The sequence below is a fragment of the Vulpes lagopus genome, chromosome 3 (genome assembly GCF_018345385.1).
Source record: "Vulpes lagopus strain Blue_001 chromosome 3, ASM1834538v1, whole genome shotgun sequence".
Taxonomy (NCBI): domain Eukaryota; kingdom Metazoa; phylum Chordata; class Mammalia; order Carnivora; family Canidae; genus Vulpes; species Vulpes lagopus.
Window position 1 is genome coordinate 163,669,747 of NC_054826.1, and position 21,520 is coordinate 163,691,266.

A 21,520-nucleotide genomic window follows, 5' to 3' on the forward strand; every position below is an offset into this window, starting at 1 on the left:
AACGTATTTAACCAGCCCCCGTCTCTGTTCGTCCGTAAGGTTGTTTGCTTGGATTTAGTCAGGTAAGAGTTCTTGCTAGGGGTTCTAGGAAGGAGAGCAGCGGGAATGGTGTACAGGGTGGCAAGGAGAAAGGAGGAGAAGCAGATTCCCGTTTAGTGCTGTGCACCCTGCAAAGCAAAGCGAATGATAATCAAACTTAAGAACTTAAAAAGCTGCCTTTAGATTTGTTGTCAGTGGTGAGAATTAAACTAATTTTCTTTTGTCAAAAGTGAAAATATGTTTATGCCAAAAAAATTTCAGCATGAAAGGAGATAAAAGGAAGTTGTATCCTTGCATGATTATGAGAGAAAACATGTTTTCACTCAACTCTTCACGTAACACAAAATTAAGATGGGGGGGTTGCTCGCTTAGAGTTTTGAACACGGTGCCTAGAACATTGCGGGTGCTCGGTAAATACTGGTAGAGTAAATGAATGAATTAAAGGAAAGATCTGGAAAACAAGTTGAACGTTGTCTCGTAAGACATCATAAGAAATTCTAGGACAGAATTCCTAAGAATTCATTGATTGTGCCTTCAAATAAACAAACAAACAAAAATGTGATCTTTGGAAAAGGAAACATCTATCTGAAACACGTAATCTTTGCAAATAGTGTATTTAGTTCAGTTTTCTAGTGAAACTATTTGTAACGTGCGTGGTTGAGAGGATGAGATTTCCCCTCCCTGCTTATAAACGAGAAAACATCTTTACCTAATTCCATTTGTTTATCCTAGAAGGTCTCCTCCTTTACCTACTAAGTACTTTTTTTCAAAACATCGTAGAGAAAGTCATTGAACCTTAATCAACTATTTAAAGAGTAGCTATTCTCTTTTATTCTGGCTCTATAATTACCAATTACATTATTTTTTTTTTCTCAAGAAGAAACACTTCTGGACTTATTTTGATTGATTTTTATCAGGCAGCTCTCTTGCATCTTTAAGTAGCATCTTTTATAAGAGTTTCAGTTTTGCTTAGTTTATGCTAATAATAACATTTACATTTTCCACTTATTAATAGATTCAAATGTCTCATTCGTGTTGGAAAACAAAGCCAATTTTTTTTAAAAAAAGAGGAGAAAATATTAATTAATTCTGCTTTTGTGTAGTTCGAAAACCAGATCAGTTAAACACCATTTGCAAGAAAAGTGAATATTATTCAGGGGCCACTAGAGCCGAGTTCGTTTAACTCCGTTTTCCACGTTATAAACCACACATATTTGCATGTTCTCCTTCAGTAGATCCTGTTTTCCTCCTTATCATATGCATGACAAAACAAGAAAAATATGACATTGATTTATTTTCTTAATTCTGAGGAAAAATGAAAGATCTACCCTTTGGAGGGAGGCAGAATGGGATTGACTCTTGAGTGCCATACCCAGTTGTGGCGTTTTGGTAGAGTAGCTACGGTTCCTGGATCCCCCCCGGGAAAGAAGCAATGGGTGGGGGGTAGGGGGGTGGGCTAAGGGTGGGGTAGGGGTGTGGAGCTCGCAGGAGCCTGAAGCTAGACTTCCAAGTATTCCCCTGAGGCATGGCTAGCTGAGGCTGGGTTTGGAGAGGGGGACGAAGGAGAGAGGCGGCTGGTCCTCCTCTTCACCTAGAAAGACACTCGAGTCAAAGAACAGTCTTAGAGAGCACGGGGGGCCCAACAGCTGCGCAGCCGCCCTCAGCAGTGCTGGGTAGTTGGAGCACGGGGGGCCCTGTCCAGGGACACGACGGCCTCTACTGGGCGGCCCCTTGGGTTCCCCAACTGGGAGGAGACTTCTCAGGCCTGGTACCTTGAGGCCGTTGAGTTGCAGATCTAAGGCAGGAGGGTCTCAGGCACGAGGATCCTGAGGAAACCTCATGGGAAGGGTTTCTCCAAACTCCACCTGTCCTCTGCCTCGAGCGCGGTTGTGAGCCTAATACGGACACTGACGGGGACCACGGAGTAGGCACCCGAAGGGCACAGCCCTCACTCCCTCTGCCCTCAACTACATTCGCTTCTGAGGCTCCGACTTTCCCTTTGTCGTGCCCCCCGGAGCGGGCTCCTCACATCTTTCCTCTGGGTTGCGACGTGTGAGGCAACGGCAAGGACCTGGGTCGTCGCCTGTAGTACTCTTGGCGCTCTGGGTGGCTCCCGGCCTACGGGCCGCAGGCTCTCGGGGTCAGAGGCCACTTCGTTGGTCCTTCACCTCATGGCACAGGGGTGACCTCGCCCTTACTATTTCCCCTTCCTGATGTGCTGTGGCTCCAGGATGGCCACGATCCCCCAACTCTACAAGATGCGCGTCTCTACATCTCCTCCTTTCCCCCCCATGTTTTTTTGCCCCACGTTCTCTGCATCCTCTTCATCCCACTGCCTCCAATTTTTCCTTAAATACAGTATTTTCCAGGCTCCTATTCTTTCCCAGCCTGAACGTTAACTCCCCATCGGCCACCTGTCCCAAGTGTGCCTGGTGCACAGCGCTCAGCCGCTGGTGTCTTCTCCACCCAAACACTTTACCAGACCACGGGACAACGCACCCCCACATAGGAACCCTCTCCCCGGATCTAGCTCATTCTTTGTCTTCTTTTTCTTCCTTCTGGTCCTTTTACCGGCGTCCCTCACTGACGTCTCGCACCACCGTCTCCCCAAACAGTCACAGAAGCAGGTGAGGGCCCGGACCCCGTCCCACTCCTCGCTCATGCCGGCGCCTGCCTGCACCCTTGCCTCACCCTGCACCACTGGGTCTCCCACATGGGTCACACTCTTTCCCTGACCACACCATTGGGCTCCGCCACCCTCTGCCTCCCGTGTCTGGAGGACAGCCCGGCGCTCCCTGAGAGCATTTGTGCCTCCTGCAGCCCAGGTCTATCTGGTCTCAGGTGCCCTCCCAGCACCCAGTCATCTCCAGCCCAGGGAGCTATGCTCCTTTCGGGGACAGTGTTGGGAGAAGGGTCTCGAGGCAGAAGTCAGTGCTCTGTGGAAGTCGGGGATGGCCCCTTTGCCACAGTGGGCCTCGTGTGGCCTCCCTTCCTGCTGGGGATGCTGGGACGGTCGTGCATTCCCACCGGGCCCTCCCACCCCAGCCCTGGCCTATGGGCCATCCCCTCCCCTCCCACCCCTCACTGGGGCTGGCCGCTCTATCTGCACTGGGCTCCAACTGCGAGGCGTTCATGGGATTTCCTAGGGCTCCCGAGGCCCGGACAGATCAGGGAGCGTGGCCGGGCCCCTGCTTGTGTCCCTTGGCAGCTGCCAGGCCAAGGGCCCTTCCCAACTCCACTGGCTGGCACCCTGGCGGTCACCTGTGGTGCAGCCCGGACACGCTGCTGCTCAGTCTCCCTGAAGTTCTGGGGAGACAGAGGGGGGCTACCGGGGAAATCGGACTTCGCAGGGGGTATGTTACTCATCTATTTGGGACCCCCCGCCCCCAGCCTCTGTCCACCTGAAGCCCCCTCCCCTCCTGATGGGATCCTCAGCCCTTTCCTGAGACTCCAGGCCCAGGACTGAGACACGCCCCCCCCCCCGCCCCCAGGGAGCAGGAATCCCTTCTGCAGGTGGAGGAACACCACTCCAGTCCAAGGAGGCCCTGAGACACTGGCCCCCTGGAGGGGATGAAGGGCCACAGGGAAGAGGCCTCGAGTGCCTCGGGCAGGGCTGGAGCCCACAGTGGCCCAAGCCCCCCCGCGCATCCCAGATGGCGGGCCTGGGTGCAGAGCTGCTCCCCTTTCCGAGGGTGCCCACCGGCTTGGCCCGTTCTGAGCTGACCTCTGTTGACCCCTGCCAGGCCCCCGCTGATCGCCTCACCCCTGCACCTGCCGCTCTGCCCAACCCAGGCCTGCCCGGGCCCCTGGGGTGCGCAAATCCGCCTCATTTCCTCTTCCCAGCTCCTCTTGACACTTTTTTTTAAAAAAAAGATTTTATTTATTCATGAGAGATACAGAGACAGAGACAGAGAGAGAAGAAGGCTCCATGCAGGGAGCCCAATCGGGGGACTCGATCCCAGGACCCCGGGGTCACGCCCTGGGCCAAAGGCAGGCACCTAACTGCTGAGCCCCCCAGGCGTCCCCTTCTGGCACTTTTCACTTTGTTTTCAGGCTTTCACGCCTCTCAAAGAAGTCTCAAGGAGTCTCTACTAAAGGATATTTTCATTTTTTTGGTACCACTACTAGATGCTCCCTGGCATGGAGCGAGTATCAGTAAAGGCTTCAGGAATAAAGAATTGGATCTTTCTGGGCTTTGCCCCCTCAGGATTCCCATGTTCCCTTTGATGTTGACTGTCAGGCTCAGAAAGTTGCCGATCAGTCCACGCTGATGGTTCGAGTCTAGACGAACAGCCCTGCCAAAGCGTGCTTATCCGTGCCCGCAGCAGACGTCACAAGCCAACCAGAACACTGGTTTTCCTGAACCGAGGGCTGCAGGCTGGCTTCTCTGGAGTCAGACCCTGAGATGCAGGGAGCAGGGTACAGGATATGGATCAGGGATCCACCCTCTGGAAAGTAGGGGGAGGAAACACGAGAGGCAGGGGGAAAAAGTGGAAGGCGACCTGGGCGAGAAGGCCTCAATGTTCCAGCGAGCTGGGGAGCTCCTGCCCTTCGCAGCTGTTCTGCCCGAGGCTGAAGTGCGGGGACCCTGGGCCCCTCCCCACGGTTACCCAGGTGGGCTGCCTTGGCAGGGGCACGAGCCTGAGGCAGCTGGCCGCTGGAGGCTCTCCCAGCAGCTGGGGCCAAAGTGGCTCCGTGAGGACTGGTGTGAGTGGCGTGTGTCACGTCTACCCTGCCCGGCAGCAACCCTGCACCCCTCTGATAGACCACCCAGCGAGAGCTGGCGGGTAACATGGAACTGTCACGGCCTCCAATCTCTGGGCCATCTTCCTGTTTGAACTTTCATAAATGTATCCCTGTTCCAGAGCCTCCGAACTAGGGACAAAACGGCTGTTATTTAAAATTCAGAAGTGCTGTTAACATGGAAACAGCTACTATGCCAATAAAACAGCACTTTCAGCAGTTTTAAAATTTTTAATTAAGTCTTTTCCATCAGGCAGGAACTGAGACAGCTCCTTCTTTCCTCTCTATCCAGGCGATTTCGGGAGAAATTAACCCTCATTTTCTAATGTAAGTCCCACCCCTGCCTTTGCTGGCTCCCTGCCTCTCCCTCCTCGCTGGTTCTCCTCACCCCTCCCTGTCTTGCCCTCCCTCAGGCCTTATGGCCTCTCTCCCGCTCCCTCTGATTTCTCCTCTTTCTTTTTTTTCCCTCTCCCTCTAAAGTTTTGGTCAGAATTAATCAAACTTGACCACCATGGGGTTGATGTCCTGATCCATATCTTTGTCCTAGAAAATATTCTGCAAAAAAAGTCTCAGATTAAATTTTCACAAGGGAAGTTTGGAGAAAAGAAAACAGCGAAAGCCTGATTTTGTCCTATATTTTATTTGGATTTTAGAGCAGAAAATATATTCCACAGTCTGAAATACCACAAGCACGTCAAATAGCTGTAGGTACCAAGGGATATGTTATAACCTGTCCTTGACAAACGATAACCAGTTCCATCCTGGTCAGTGATGAGTTTCCATTAATGGGCTTCCTTATCCCTCTAAAGGGAGTTAGGGAGTTTGGTCAGTGCGTTTATCTGAGCAAGTGCAGATGTGTGTAACCTAATAGTGCTTTGCTGTAGTTGTCACAGTGAATTCCCAGTTTAAATGTCAGTATCTACTGAAATGGAGTTGAAAATACTTGTAGTGCTGAATCACACTTTAACAATTTCTGGGTTTGTGCTTGCATTTAACTATGATTCATCCATTACTGGGCCATTTCTTCTTGTTCCATGATGGGGGGCCAGGGGGAGACACAGTCCAGCCTCTTGTTTATTCTTGTCTGTATGAAATACTACATTTTGAAAGTGTTTGAAACACAATATTGCCTTTAAGAATACCCTTACAGCACTGAGTAGTAATATTTTTGGCATAAAAAATTGTGTGTGCCTCGGTAGATGGTTAAATATGCACATTCTCCGAAGTACCTGACCTTCTAAGAGGGCAGGTCCCACAGAGAGCATTTGGGCTTTGCTTATCAGAGATGAAAGATAAAATGAAAATGGAATAAAAAATGATAAGGGAATAAATTGTTTTACATAACAAATAACTTGGGGTACAAGCGTGGGAATTAAAGGGCCTAGGATCTGGCAGGGAGAGAAAAAGAGTACAAGAGGGCAGATGAAGTTTGAACAGCTACTATCAGAAGTGAATCTTTGATAAGAGGGTGGTGTCTATAAAGGATTTTTCAGAATATTTGCTGTGATGGGCTATAGATGATCCACCTTGGGTGGTAAAGAGTATTTCAGGCCAGACTATAAAACTCAGTACCTTAAAGTGGGGGTCAACAAACCATTTTTGTCCAAGGAGCCAAATCCAACCTGCCACTTTTTTTTTTTTTTATAGCCAGTGAGTTAAGAATGGTTTTTATGTACTTAAATAGTTGAGGGGAAAAAAATCAAAATAAGAATAATATCTTATATGTGTGAAATTTTATGGATTTAAAATTTTTATGTCCATAGTCTTCTTAGAACACAGCCATGCTCATTTATGGATTGTCTATGGTTGCTTTTGTACTACAGACAACCAGATCACATGGCCCACAACACCCAAAATATTTATTATCTGCTCCTTTAAAGAAAAAGTTTGCCAACTACTGCCTTAAAAAAGTTGTTTATTTTTAAGGATCTACAGACAAACTGAATCAGCTCTGCTGGTCTAGGATGGGCTCAGCTGGGCAGTCCTGCTTCCTTCGTGTGGCCTTGGCTGCACATATGTTCATTCTAGGGCCCAGGTGGGAGGGGAAGAAGCCACTGGAACAAGTTCTTCTCATGATGCAAATAGATATGCAAGAGGAAAATGTAAATGTCATACGGCCAAGCGCAAAGTCAGGGTAAGGATATATACTCTGCCCATGATGAGGCATGCTGCAAGAAATAAAGAGCAGAGGCCGATAATTCAGACTACCTCAAGCACTCTTAAAAAGTCTAATCCAATCATGGCATCAGGCTCAAAGTTGAGGTTCTTATGATCTACATCAGGTCTAAGTGCAATTTCTCTTAATCCAGAGACCTAGGGACTTAAAAAAAACAAGTTACCCCTCTATCTTTCCCCTCCTCCCCATGCAAGGTACCCAATATCCGTGGACCAAGGGACAGGCTAATCACAAGGCAGCTATTGCTCCAATAGCAGTTCTGGAAATCCAACTGATCAAATGCCACCAACTCACCCTACTTTGGCATAGGGAATATTTGTTGATCAGGTTCTGGTTCTGCTCCACTTATGTTTCGGAGAGCATCTCCGGTTGGTTATTATCCACAGACTTTGGTTGCGCATTCTGTGAGCTACATCACCATCCATCATCTTTGTTGCCCACTTCTGATGAAGGCTTTGGAAAACATGCTCTTTTTTGATTGCTCAGCAGTATTCTCAGCCTACTTCTTGCTTGTAGAAATTTGAAGGCCTAAAGTCCTTTACAAGTCTCTAAAAGTCTGTTTCTTTTGGCTCAGACTGGTTCTGTCTTCAGAACTTTATGTATTATCTACATATTTGATGCAAGTTAACTCCATTTGTCAAGGCCACACTTACAATTCCTTTTTAGACCTGCCTCTCTATTTAATCAGCTTCTCTGGGCCCATCAAGCCTCTATGGGACTCGAGTTTATGCTTCCTAGAAAGGTCTTCACAAAGGTTTGACTCTGCTTCCTCAGTTTGGCCTGTCTCACCGGTTGATTCATAATGTCCATGCATTTGATATAATCTTTGCCTTGAAATTCAATCTTAATTTGAGGATCTTCTGCTGACTCTAGAAATTGGAGATAAGAAAACAGTTTATTTTCCAAATAATAGAATAAACTTACATGCTGGACTAATTTTTTAAAAAAGATTTAGATCCATATGTTTTTATCATAAATGTAGTATATACTCATAACATACTTTAAACTAATATTGAACACTATAAAACCCAGAGAGTTAAGGTTTGGTTGCAATGGGAAAGAACTTACAAATAGATTCTGGTGTATATATGGGAAATAAATATCATACAAATATAATCACAGAAGAGTGGAGAAAGAAAAACTCAGTAGTGATGCTGATACAATTGGCCATCCAGATGGAAGAAAGTTAGAACATTATCTCGTGCTTACCTAAAAATAAATTTTATATTGAGTTTAAAGCTAAATATAAAAAGCAAAGCTTTAAAATATATAGAAAAAGATGTAGACATATTTGTTTATTTTTTAAAAATATTTTATTTATTTATTTATTTATTTATTTATTTATTTATTTATTTATAAAAGACACAGAAAGAGAGGCAGACACATAGGCAGAGAGAGAAGCAGGCTCCCTGTAGGGAGCCAGAAGCAGGACTCGACCCCAGGACCCTAGGATCACGCCCTGAGCCCAAGGCAAACACTCAACCACTCAGCCACCCAGGCATCCCATATTTGTTAATTTTTTAAACAAGACACAGAAAGGCATAAAGGAAAGGATAAATTTAAGTACATTAAGACCAACTTCTGTATGTCAAGAGTTAAATAAAATGATAATACAAGCCACCATTGGGAGAATAAGTTTGCCTTGCAAATTCTCATCAAAGGATTGTTATCTGGACTATGTCAAGAAGAGGGGGACCTGGGTGGCTCAGTCAGTTAAGCGTCTGGCTCTTGGTTCTTCTCAGGTCATAATCTCATGGGTCATGGGATCAGTGCTGCATTGGCCTCCACGCTCAACGGAGAGTTGCTTGAAGATTCTCTATGTCCTTCCTGCCCCTAAAATAAATAGATAAATCTTAAAAAAACAAAAAAAGAATATATAAAAAACAAATACTACACAAAAGTAAATTATAAAGGTGAGCAAAAGATAGAAACAGGGAGTTTATAGAGGAAAGCCATCCGAGTGACCAACAGTCATGAAAAGATCCTCAATATTACTATTAATTAAGAGAATGCAAATTAAAGCAGTTGGTTGGATACTCCTCGGCAGTTATCAAACTGCAAAAATTTAAGAGTTGATCATTTCAAGAGTTGACTAAGATGTGAGAATAGCAAAGCACTCATATTGTGATTTGATGTTTAAAACAAGTTGCAGATTTATTCACTAAGACTCAGCAGTTGCACTTATAAGTGCATGTCCTAGACAGACCTTTATAAGTGGGCACGAGGAGACATACGTAAGGATTCTGTGGCAGAAAGTGACAGCGCTTGACCAAATCTATTTCCTCCTTTTCCTAGGCATACAGTTAGACTATATTTTCTAACCTCCTTATCATTAGTTGTGGCCCTGCAGCTGAAATCTAGCAACAGGTGAGCAGAATCAATGCACAACACATCCAGACCTGCCTCATGAAAAACAGCCGCACATAATCCCCATGCTTCTTCTTCTTCCACTGGCTTGAAGCAAACAAGCAGAGACTTTGGAAGCCATATGATGAAAGAGTGGAGTCTTAAGATGGAAGGACCGAGGCCCTCCTACCTGGAGGAAAGCCATCACCAATCTAGAATGTGCATTTTGGTCTGTATGTGAGCTAGGAATGAAGTCCTATCATGTCTGAGCCATCACACATTGGCGGATTTGTCACCAGAGCTCCTAATGTCCTGTTAATTAATATAAATGCTTATTGCAGCATTGTTGATAATAAACATTGGAAAAGCTCATCAGTAGGAGATTTGGTAAACTGTGAGATATTCGTGGGATAAAATACTATTTAAGAGTTAAAATTAACGTACTTGATCTATGTGTATCAATATAGTTAGGCCTTAAACTGTTAGACTTACATATGTAAGTATGTACATATATTTATATATATACACATATATATGTATATATGTACACATATTCATGTGTATAAAGTATGTACATATATTTATATATGTATATACATTTATTAAAACATCAAGTATGTTTGGGGAGTCATGTAATCTCTCAGTCTCAGTTCCCACATCTATGTTGTTTTCAATAAATCTGATATATCATTGATTATAACATGTATTATTATTTTATGTACCAATAAAGAAAAAAAAAGACTACCAATTACACTTTTAGAAAATAATTTCTTTGAAACTCTATTTAATATTCATGGAAAGAGTCCTCAGGCTTAATTACACATAGCTTACAATCATTTATTATACGCCTATATAAAAAAAGCAAAATAAATTGGTTGAAGTTCTTCTGAAATATATTCACTTTCAGATTCCAATTCTTTGGAATCAGTTCTTGACTCTGAGTCATTTGATGGGCTTTCTTCCCTACACTATCACATCTTGTGTGCCATCAAGATTATGGTTGATGCAGCAGTTGAAAGAAAAAGAATCCTGAGAGAACTAAAGCCTTCAGTGCTGGACTTTTAAGAAGGCTTTGCAGCAATTATGTAGAACTAGTTTCCTTTAGGAACTCCCCTTCTCTACATTTCCCTTAAAACCAGTTAGTTTAGAGGAAGAGTTCCCAAAGTGTTGTACTATTACCTCTGGAATTTTCCTCTAGACTGCTGGCACTCGTTCTGTAAATTCTGATTCCGATTATCCTGCTCTTTACAAAAGCACAGGACACCGTAAACAACTCTATGTCCTACGTGCTGTCTCGTTGACAGTTGTATTTGCATGTAGACATTCCTTAGGAAATTTATATGTGTTTCCGAATCCAAAATCTTGTGAAAAAAAAAAAAATCAAAAGAGAAAACAGGAAAAAATGTTATAATTTTCCTGTGAAAATTAAAGCTTAATAATTATACTAATCAATCATTCCTGCTCGCAGTTGTGAGTTCGTAGTCCTTTCTGCAGCTCATAGTAAGCCATTCTCGCCAATGAAATAATTATTAAGAAGTGTGAGCACTGCATATTCACATGAATTTCATGAGTGGGTGTTCCATGAATTAACAAATTTGAGTCCTTGAATCAGCAAGATCGACCTATGAACATCTGTAGTACTGTTCATTTTGCTGGGAAATCCGAATGTTATGCTATTCTAATACTTCCCCGCAGTATCCACTGGCATCTTGTAGTGTTTGGATATTTGCCATCAGTACGCTTCTTTGCAAATATTTTAACAAAAGAAATGTAACAGAAAGAAGATGAGAATGTTGTTGTGGAACACTGCGAAACGACACTGGAAACTGATCTAAAATATGTACTAGCAAAAGCAAAAAAATAAAAATAAAAAAATAAAAAAGAAATAGCAAAAGCAACATTGACTTCAACATCGCAATCAAGGCAAGTTGAAAAAATAGTTTTATACTGTTGTGGTTGTTGCTGCTAAAGAGTTTCTATGAAGCAGCACATACCTTAACAAACTTGCAGAAGTTGAGGCTGCTTTGGATAAACTCTTAATTCAATCAAATCAACATCAGTGCAAAATGGAAGAAATGTTTTGAACACCTGGAATATTTGTTGTGAAACAAAGATCAAGATTTTCAGATGAGTCAATTAATGTTTTGTACTTTACATTTTCCTTTTAAGAGTAATAACTTCTAATATTAAATACTTGGCACAATCTTTCATTAAGTGACTTTTATTCGACTTCATAAATGTGTCCTATTATAATGTCTATATCAGGTAGAGATTTATGGGTTATTACAACATATTGATTCATGATATTGACAAACCACACATTCACTCATTCGTTGCTTTTTAATAGGAAACCTCTGAAATTCTCACTATAACCCTATCATGGAAAAATGATTCATTTTTTATTACTGTGGCCACTCATTATTATGTAAAACACATAAACAGTGTGTTAGGAAAAATGCAGAATATACAGTTCAGGGAAGTCCTGATAAGTCCCCTAAATTCTGGTTTTTCGTTAATGAATTCCAAGGATGAATACTTATGAGAAATTTGGAAACATTAGCCAACAGCAATAATAAGATACTTTTGATTTTAGGATGCATTTCAATTTCACTGATGTTAAAATAAGAAAAAAAAATGTGGGTCTTAGAATCAAGGAAATGCAGTATTAAATGAAAACATCATATTAAAGGATAATCTGTCTTGCTATCCTTCTAGGTCTAAAATATTCAGTGAGCTTATGGTTTAGAATTTTCTAGGAAGTAGAGTACACTAATAATTGCCCAGAATAGTAATTAGCCATGTCTCTCTTTTTTTTTCTACTTCCTCTAGTCTTATCCTAATGGACAGATTTCTCTGTTTGTTTTTGTTTTTAGATTTCTATCATCTCCTCTGGCTTTATGTAAATTGTAACCAAACCTTAATTTTCTGGTTTTCATAGTGTTCAATGACATTGGTGTGAACAGTTTTATAAGTGTAGACACTACCTTCATCAGAAAAACAAATTGATCTAATTTTTAATAAAAATATTTTATTGTAGAAGGTAGAGATATCCTGTAGAATGTAAATAATTTCTAAAAATATACTTTTCTCAAAAAATATATATATATACTTTTCTCAAAAAAATAAAAATAAAAAATAAAAATAAAAATATACTTTTCTCAGTTTGGTTTTTCCTCAGAACAGCACATGGTATAAAACCAACCATCCAAAAAATACCTTTTCGTCTGCTTACTTTTTTTTAACTGTGATGGTAACATTAGCGCTAAAAGAAGGGGACGATCGGATACTGGGGATAATGCTTAGTTTACCGGATAACCACAAAATCTATATTGCCCTTCCCTAAATGTCCTCGATAGGAATATTCTCAGAGAAGACGTTCTTTTCAAGAATTTTCTGAGGGTTGAATGGGAGTGAGCTTTGGGAGTACCCCAGGTTGTAACAGGATTTCTAAAGCTTATCATTCATTACATTAGAGTTTTTGTTGGTCCCATTTTACTTTTTATTGTAATCCCAACCTTCTGAATTAGGGAAACAGAAATCTACCCGGCAAAGTACAAATCCACTTAACTAAATAGTCTTTAATATCTTCGTGTCTCTAGATTTCACTTTCCATTAGGGAGCCCACATCCAAAAATGGCTTTGCCGAGACCAGATTGTTGATCTTAGCTGTTGCTGGCCCCAGAATCTTAACCCCGGTCCTGTCCTTCGCTCTCCTACGCAGTTATAGGACAAGTCACTCACCCTCAGTTGTCCCTTCTTTAGGAAGGGAGAGAACTACATCGCAGGGGAGTTCCATGAGTTTTCGGGGTGAATATCTGCAAAGTGCGTTGGTGACTAGAGGGATTCTCCAATTGACAATTACTATTAGACGGAGCAGCACAGTGAAGGGGTCTAACTGGAAGATTGGCAGCCTGCAAAATTTTAGGTTGGTTGCAAGAGTTATTATTAAGAATGGCTGCTTTCCGAAAATGTATATTTAAATATTAACAACATTTGAGGAGCAAATACTCCCAGAGATAAACATATGCTTTGAATCCGCAATTACTTATGCATCTTCCCGCTGCCTCCTCCATGTCTGTGTTTTTAAAATTCTGTAGGTGAAGGACTGAGGTTCAGTCTCAAGGTCATTGAAGCGGCTGTGATTTTATTAGTATGCTCATTGAGTGTGCTATAGAAATGTAATTTAAGGCATTAATATGTACACACTAAATAAAACCACACAGGCCGTGGGAAAGTTATTTATGATGCTGGAATTTTACCAGTTATGGAAATAAATAATATAATGTGTGTATCTCTGGAAACAATGTAAACTCGGCTTACTCAACAGCAGCAGTAAAAGAAATCTAAACAATTCTGTAATTCTATGAGGAGGGTAATTTCACTGATGACAGCTTTCCATAATTTTACTCTTGTAGATAGCAAATAATTTTCCTTATTCTTTATTTTATTACTATTTTGAATTGCACTTCTTGTTGGAGTTTCACCTTTTACTAATAATTCTTCGGGAAATGTATTTCCACTGTTTTTCATAAGGCAGTTACTGCTGGCAGTACCTAGTTGAAACCAACAGAATTACAACTCTCTTCAATATCCCTACATGACATGGGTAATATTTCAGTTTAATCCAGGGGCATGAATTGAGCCAGGAACAACCATTTCAATTTCTACTGCAGTTTGTTTAGGCTTAACATGGACTAGCTACCATACCCTCTCTCGGTGAACCATATTAAATTGCTTACAGAGACCTGCTCAGAAAGCAAAAGGCATGGCTTTACTATTCTCATGACATGCTTTTGCCTAATAATCATGAAAGCTATAAAAAGAAATCCACTGCGAATGCCCCCCAAAAGCTCCTGACTGCTGCCCAATAACCAAGTTCCAGCGAGAGAGTTAAATAGCCATTAAGATTATTTCATTTTTATATAACATTATATTTAGGACATTATTTCCTAAAAACCAGTAGATCCCATCTATTATAATAGACCGATCTCGTTTCCCTGTATCCTTATTCATAACAAAATGACTGTGCTCCACACTTACCACATAAAAGACTGAAAGTGCAATGACGCATCTATATTCTCAACAGTTCTGGAATTAAGGGCATTGGTTTACAAATGACTGACTGAGGTTAAAGGAATTGTTTATAGCCAGGGAAGAAAATAGGTTGAGCGCCCAATGAAAAGGTCTTAAATAATGTGCCTTATAAACCCTTTTTATTTCCCCTTAAACTCTCTGAATGTGCTTGTTTGCATCAAAAACTCATCATTGGTAAGGATATTGTCAATGAACTGAAACAATAGATTTGGGTGAGACTAATCCATGGGAGGACCACAGTAAATGTTGGTCAAGTGAATGAATGAATGAATGAATGAAGGCATTTGGTTATCAGCTACTCCTTTTAGTGAGAGATAAATATGCATCACCACACACAAAGATAATTAAAGAATGTTATAAATTGTCCTGATTTTTAAGAAATTAAGGCTTCAAAATGCTTTATGGTAAATGATCAGAATAGTTGTTGCATATATCGTTCAATAAATAGGGTTTGTCTTTGGCACTGCGATGAGTAGAAAAAGCATAAGTGAACCCAAAGAAGAGGTGGCTGGAATTCTAGTCCTGGCTTTTCCACTAATTAGCTTTGCACAGGACTAAAGGAGTTCAGAAATCTGTGCACTAGCCCCCCCTATGCATAACAAGGAACTACGAGGGTTTTTTTTGATGTTATAACCTGTTCTAACATGCTGTGGATTTATTTTGGCATCATGATTTGCCAACTTTCGCAATATAGAAAAAAGGTATTTTTTTTTATTACTTCTGTTACTTCTTTCCGATCGGCTTATAACTGTCAATTAATACTTACTCACCATTGACCAGATTTGAGGCATTAACCTTATTACTCCCTTACCGAGTAGATATAATGTGGCAAAGTACTAGCCGGTTAGCTACTCCTTTTGCTCGATTCTTAAAAACACCTAATCCTCTATATTCTTGTATTCTCATTGTGTGTGTGTGTGTGTGTGTGTGCCATACTACTGCCTGGTCGCATGTACAGTATGCAGGGAAAAAAACGTTGCTCTATTTTTGCTGTGATGACCCAGCCGTGGAACAAACAAGATGAGGAAATCCTTGGTTATCACTCAGTAATGCTGTACAACGTTGAAAAGTTATACTGTTTGTTATATTGAAATGTGTGTTGGTTTCAAGGAAGTCAAACTCTTCTGAAATTATTGAGGCCAACCTATCTTCACTCCTCTGAATTTCCTATTCCGTGGCACAGATCAATGCACTGAAGCTTCATGATTCCCTGAAGGGCTTTTAGTACATTGGTAGTGCCACTTCTTTATACTCAAAACCTCTTGGGGAAAAACTACTAGATGTATCATCTGCTTAGTTCTGCTCTCTTCCCTTCTTAAACTACTGCTCTCTGCTCTCAATTCTGCTTTAGCAGGAATATCTCCTAAACAGACATCTTCTTCATTTTCTGTTATTCTAATAATAGCCAAAGATACTCCTGGAGTCTTTTTGTACTTAACAGACCGACAGGTCTTTATTAAATTTGTCCTAAAACCTTTTCTTATGAGTCTATGTAATCAGTTTTCAAGACTATCCTTTAATCTTTATAAATGCAAAAAAAAAAAAAGGAAAGAAAGAAAGAAAGAAAGAAAGAAAGAAAGAAAGAAAGAAAAAAGAAAGAAAAAAAAAACAAATCCCCCACATTACCTATGTAACACAAAAATTAAGTATGATTTTGGATTTACAATGCTTTGGTTGGGTTTGAATTTGGCAGGAGGATGCAGAACAGTATTAAAAGCAGATTTAGCTTTCTAATTATTTCATAGAGATTAGTATTTAAATAAGTTCATATTTCCCATTAGTTATCCACTAAGGTCACTGTGACCTAGGAATTTAATTCAAATCAACAAATTTTATTGAGCTCTTGCTAAATGAAATGTAGTTCCATAGGCACTCATGAGGAATTGACCGAAACTTTATGTTCTAGATGCTTTTAGTGCAGTAAGAATAATATACTCACAATTTGACTACAATCAAGTAAGGGCCAGAAGAGGAATAGAAATATTAAATCCAAAAGAGAGAGAAAACATCTAGTTAGGAGCCTCAAAAAAGATGACTTTTGAGGTGGGCTTTGAAAAATGGAAAGGATTTTAACAAATGAAGATGAATTATCACTTAAAATCATCTAAAAAGGAAGAAATACACCAAACAAATACACACAGGTTGAAATCTGTGAGGCATGTTTGAAGAACAAGCTGCTAATCCGGTTGGACTCTACACAGAGTTTGTCTAGGCAAGTAATAAGAACCGAAACCAAAAGCTGCCTTGGGCCAGATTATCTTTTCTGAGTGTTATTGTGTGATGTGGTATCATTTTGTTAGGTATCGACCCAGGTTTATACATAAAAATTTCACCAAATCCATAGTAATGAGAACCAATGTTAGATATAATGTTGATAATTTCCTGGATAATACTCCTTCTATGTAATTAATCCTGTAAAAATAAACACATTGATCACTAGGGATAGAACTTTTGCACAATTAATAATAAGGAATCCATCAGGATTTAGTATTTAGAACGAGGTTTTAGGACCTTAATGTCTTATTAAACAAAACTAAAAATAACATAGCAGATTCTAGACTAAATTAACCACAAAGCATTGCATCCGCAGATTATCTCCACACCATCATGAAATCCTCCTAGAATGATTATAAAGAAAGGAAAAAAATGTATAAAATCAAATGATAAAGTGAATAAGAGAAAAGACAACAGAGAGTAAAAAATGCCAACAATGTTTCAGACGGCAAGAAGTAGCTGTATGACTAGTCACTGAATGTGATTTGAGTTTTTTATGTTTTCTTAAGTGAGTAGTAGAGGAAAGAAGTAAAGGAGGGGGGATGAGAGGAGCTCAGAAGACACAGACTGATTTCATGCCATTAGCATCATAAGGCTTAGGAATTAGAGATGCCAGGTATCCCTAAAGGTGGGAAAGGCAAGTAGAAGGATCCCAGACCTCTTCCCTTAGGCCCACGGCCAGATGAGTGTCTCTCCCAGCAGAAGTTACTGAGATTCTATCATCCATCTATCTATCTATCTATCTATCTATCTATCTATCTATCTATCTATCATGGGCTGAATTGCATCCCATCAAAATTCATGTGTTGAAGTTCCAGTCCTTACTACCTCCGAATGTCACTATGTTTGGGGGCCTTTAAAAGGGTAATTAAGGAAAATTGGATTGTATGGGTAGGCCAATGACTAATCCAGTATGTCCTGTGTCCCCACAAGAAAAAGGAAATTAAGACACAGATACACACAGAGAAAAGACCATGAGGATATAGCAAGACAGAGGCCATCTGCCAGCCAAGAAGAGAAGCCTCGGAAGAAATTAAGCCTGCCAACACCTTGATTTTGGATTTCAGGCCTCCAGAACTGTGAGAAAATAAATTTCTGCTGTTAAGGCACTCAGTCTGTGGTGTTTGGCATGGCGGGTCTAGAAAAATAATATCCTTTTCATCTATCTATCTATCATCTATCTATCTATCTATCTATCTATCTATCTATCTATCTATCATCAATCACTCTACCTATCTAACTGGTTTATGATAATTCCGAAGAAGGAATACAAAGTAGGGTAAGTGAGAATAACCACTTTGTGATAGAAGTGGCTGTGAGAGAAGGATCTTTTCATTAGCATGACCAGGGATAACCTCTCCTAGGAAATGACATTTCAAGCAAGATCTGAAAGGTGAGGAGAAGCCAGTCATGCAAATATTTGAAGGAGCATTTTTCAGGCAAAAGGAAGTTAAAACACAAAGATCCTCAGGGATAAAGGAGGAGGGCAGCTTGAGGACTAATCAGCTCAGCTAGAGTACGGTAAGCAAGGCAGAGGTAGGTTTGGGGACGGAAGCAAGGATTACAATATACTCTTATCCTTAAGGTAAATGTTTCACTTCCACCGAAGTATAGCGGGTCTATATGTCGGTCCATAAACTATGAAAAATATCACATTTTATTTACTTTTCTAAGTCTGCTTAAATTCATCTCCCGTCCTCATCCTACCATGCCGGCCAGAGTATCAGCTCATTTGCTTTTGCTCCTACTCTCACGTCCACTCAAAGATTCCAGGGGTTTGGGCAACATCAGTGCTTCAGGAAGTCTCCCTCACCAAGTGGCCGTTAGTCAGCAGGAATTAATGCTAAAATACATGTTATCTCAGCCCTCAAGGTCTCCTTGGGTTTGAAGGCTCGGCTGCTTTCTTGCCCAGCTTAGCGAGTGTGAAACTCTAATGAAGCTGGAGGATCTTGTGCCTTCGGTCTAGGCTCCAGCAGTGGCCACAGTTCCATCCCCTCTGAGGTTATGCCCCTTCTGAGGTCACTGCCACGAGCACTGAGCAAGACTCTGCTACCAACACGACCCACAAAAGCTATTCTCTCACCATAATAGGAGAGGGAAAAAACCTCTCGTTCTTGAACTCCTCTTCTCCCTTCTAAACTCTCTTAAGAGCATTTCTTTTTCTCTCCTTCCTTACATAATGTGTTCAAAGAGTGTAAACTTTCACAAAGGACAGAAAGAGCTAAAGCCTTCAAGCAACTTCTGGTCTGCATCCTGCAAATGACCCTGAACCCGTGAAATATAAAGAGCCTGGAGATCCGGCAATGTGTCGTAGCCAAGCCATGGAAGCACCCAAGTGTCCATCGATGAATGAGAATAAAGAAGTGGTGGTATAAATAGACAATAGAAAAAAAAAAAAAAGGATATAATTCAGCCATAAAAAGGTGAGGAAAATGCACCATTTGTGATCAAACATGGATGGACCTTGAGGGCCTTATGCTAAGTGAAATAGCCAGAGAAGGACAAATACTCTATGACGTGACTTGTAGGTGGAATCTAAAACAAAACAGCAAACTCATAAAACTTATAGAAAAGAAGATCAGATGTGTGGTGACCAGCGGTGGGGGAAAGGGAGAGGAAATTGGAAGAAGGTGGTCAAAAGATACAAGCTCCCAGTTATAAGATAAATAAATCCTGGAGATGCCGCGTATAGCATGATGGCTAGGGTGAGCCCCGCGGTCTGATACACAGAGGAGGTGTTCAGAGAGGAAATCCTAACAGTTCTCATCACAAGGAGAAAATGATTTTTTTCTCCCCTCCTCCGTTTATTTTTAGTGTGTCTATATGAGATGACGGATATTAGTGAAACTTAACTGTGGTGATCAGGTCGCAATATGTGTAAGTCAAATCTTCATGCAAGAGGCCTGAAATTCAGACAGCGACGTACATCAATTGTATCTCGGTGAAGCTGGAAAAAAAAAAATAAGAGTGGAAAATAACTACATTTAAAAAAAATGTCTGGCCATCAATTTGAAATGAGGAAAGAAGAGGTTGAAGGACAACCACAAATCACAAATTAATATCTCGATTATTTTGTCTCACTAGCTTGAGCGAATTTTTGCTACTTGCCAAGAATAACGACACTTAACTAATGAAAACATCAGGCGTCCCCCCCCGAAAGCTTATAGTGCTCATATAATTTACTACTTTGGCTTAGAATCTCTAATCCCTTTTCCTCACCCTTCTCTCTACTCGGACACGTGCTGGTTTTCCGGGTAATAGATCCTTTGGCCTGTCCAGAAGCTTCCGCACAGTACTCGGCTGATTTAGTCACCTCTCTCTTCTGTTGGGAATTGGTGGCTACGGGCGCTAAGTCAGACCTTCCTGACTTTTCTTCCTGACGAATTTAGACTTCGGCTAAGTATCTTTTCAAAGAATAGGAACACATAAGCCACACAAAATCAAGAACGTCAAACCACTGAGGAGTTAACAAGATTAAAAAAAAAAAAAAAAAAAAAACTGTGGGGGAAGCACTATTCTAATTTGGAAAAGTATCCCCAATGAAATATGTTGTATTCTTCTCTCGGCAATCTTACATCGGTCTTCGTGCAGAGTTTCCAGAAGACATACTCTCCAGACAGTCCTTGAAGTGGGGAAAGCTTTTATTTTAAGGCTAAAGAAGATGGATTTTCTAAATTGTCATAGGTTGTGGTTTAGCGGCTGCATTCTGCATGGTCCCTACGCAGCTTATTCTTCTAATTATGCCGCTGACAGCTTCCCAATTGGATTAAAATCCACACTCAGAGTTCTCTTATCTATAACCTTTCATCCCCATGACTCCCTGCTCCACAGATGCTTCTCCTAATGCCTCGCTCTAAGTGTGGGGACTTCTTAGACAGGTACTTTCACAATAGAAGAAAAAGGCGATTGTAGTCTCTACTCTGATCTTTAACGTCTAATTTCTACATACATATTAAACACAGAAAAATGAAAAAGTCATCTATTTTATAATACAAATGTTATCTGGTCCTTCGTTCAGCTTTTAGAAAGTGATAAGCCTTTGAAGACTCTATGTGGGGCAACTTAACTTTAAAAAGAAAAAGGAAAAAGCAGGCTTTGCTATACTGTAATGTCTCATTCGAATGGTATAAAACAAGGCCTGAGTAGCCCACAGTAGATTAATTACTCACGTCACTGAGGCTTACTTCTCAATAAGTCAAATCTTTAACCTTTTTGGGTTTCTTTCTTTTGGTTCAAAATCTTTCAGAAGGTATATGGCCTCCTCATTCAGAAGATGCTGAAAACAATTCAATATTCCTTCATTCAGGACAATCATTGACAGCAGCCAGAGCATGAAGGGAATCTGGCCTTGCTCCTTTTGTCTCTCCATCTTCCTTCCTTCCTGTTTCTCCACCAAACCCAGGTTTACTGTAAGGACATGTGTATTTTTGTATTGTTTCCAGTCTCCTCATCCATCTCCTCATCAAGTGCTCGCGGTTTTGATGGCCTGCCAACGGCAGGGAGATGAGACACACACGTCTGTGAAGAACTCTCTAATAAGTGTAGCCAGGGATCAAGGATAAAGCTGCTTGATTTTCCAGGTGCTATTTAAGAACTGGTCTTCCTTTAATCAGGCAGGGCTATTGTTCCGAAGAGCTGCATTTACCAAAGTCGGTTGTGGTAGGCTTTTCTAGCACCTGATATGACTAAATACATTGAATGTATGCTTTTAAGGTAAATTAAGATCCCTGGACTTAGGATGACAATTTGGGATCTGGAAGGTTCCCCTTGGGGGCAAGAAGTGAGAGGCCTGTAGAAAAATCCTCATTTCCTGCATTCATCTAAAGAATAAATTATTTTCTCTCAGAG

The 21,520-nt window shown here is 41.1% G+C and overlaps 1 long non-coding RNA gene across 21 annotated transcripts in view; it reads right to left on the minus strand.

The window, feature by feature from the left end:
* Positions 1-5,446: 5,446 nt before the first annotated feature.
* Positions 5,447-21,520, minus strand: part of LOC121486507 — a 160,471-nt gene continuing 144,397 nt past the window's right edge. For 10 of the 21 annotated variants that reach the window (XR_005986664.1, XR_005986658.1, XR_005986659.1 and 7 more), the window contains 2 exons: positions 10,484-19,619; positions 8,363-8,791 (listed from right to left, as the gene is read on the minus strand). This is a non-coding gene — a long non-coding RNA (uncharacterized LOC121486507). Of the gene's footprint in view, positions 7,828-8,362; positions 8,792-10,483; positions 19,620-21,520 lie in introns of those variants that run through there. The other 11 variants (XR_005986666.1, XR_005986669.1, XR_005986665.1 and 8 more) reach the window with 10 other exon arrangements.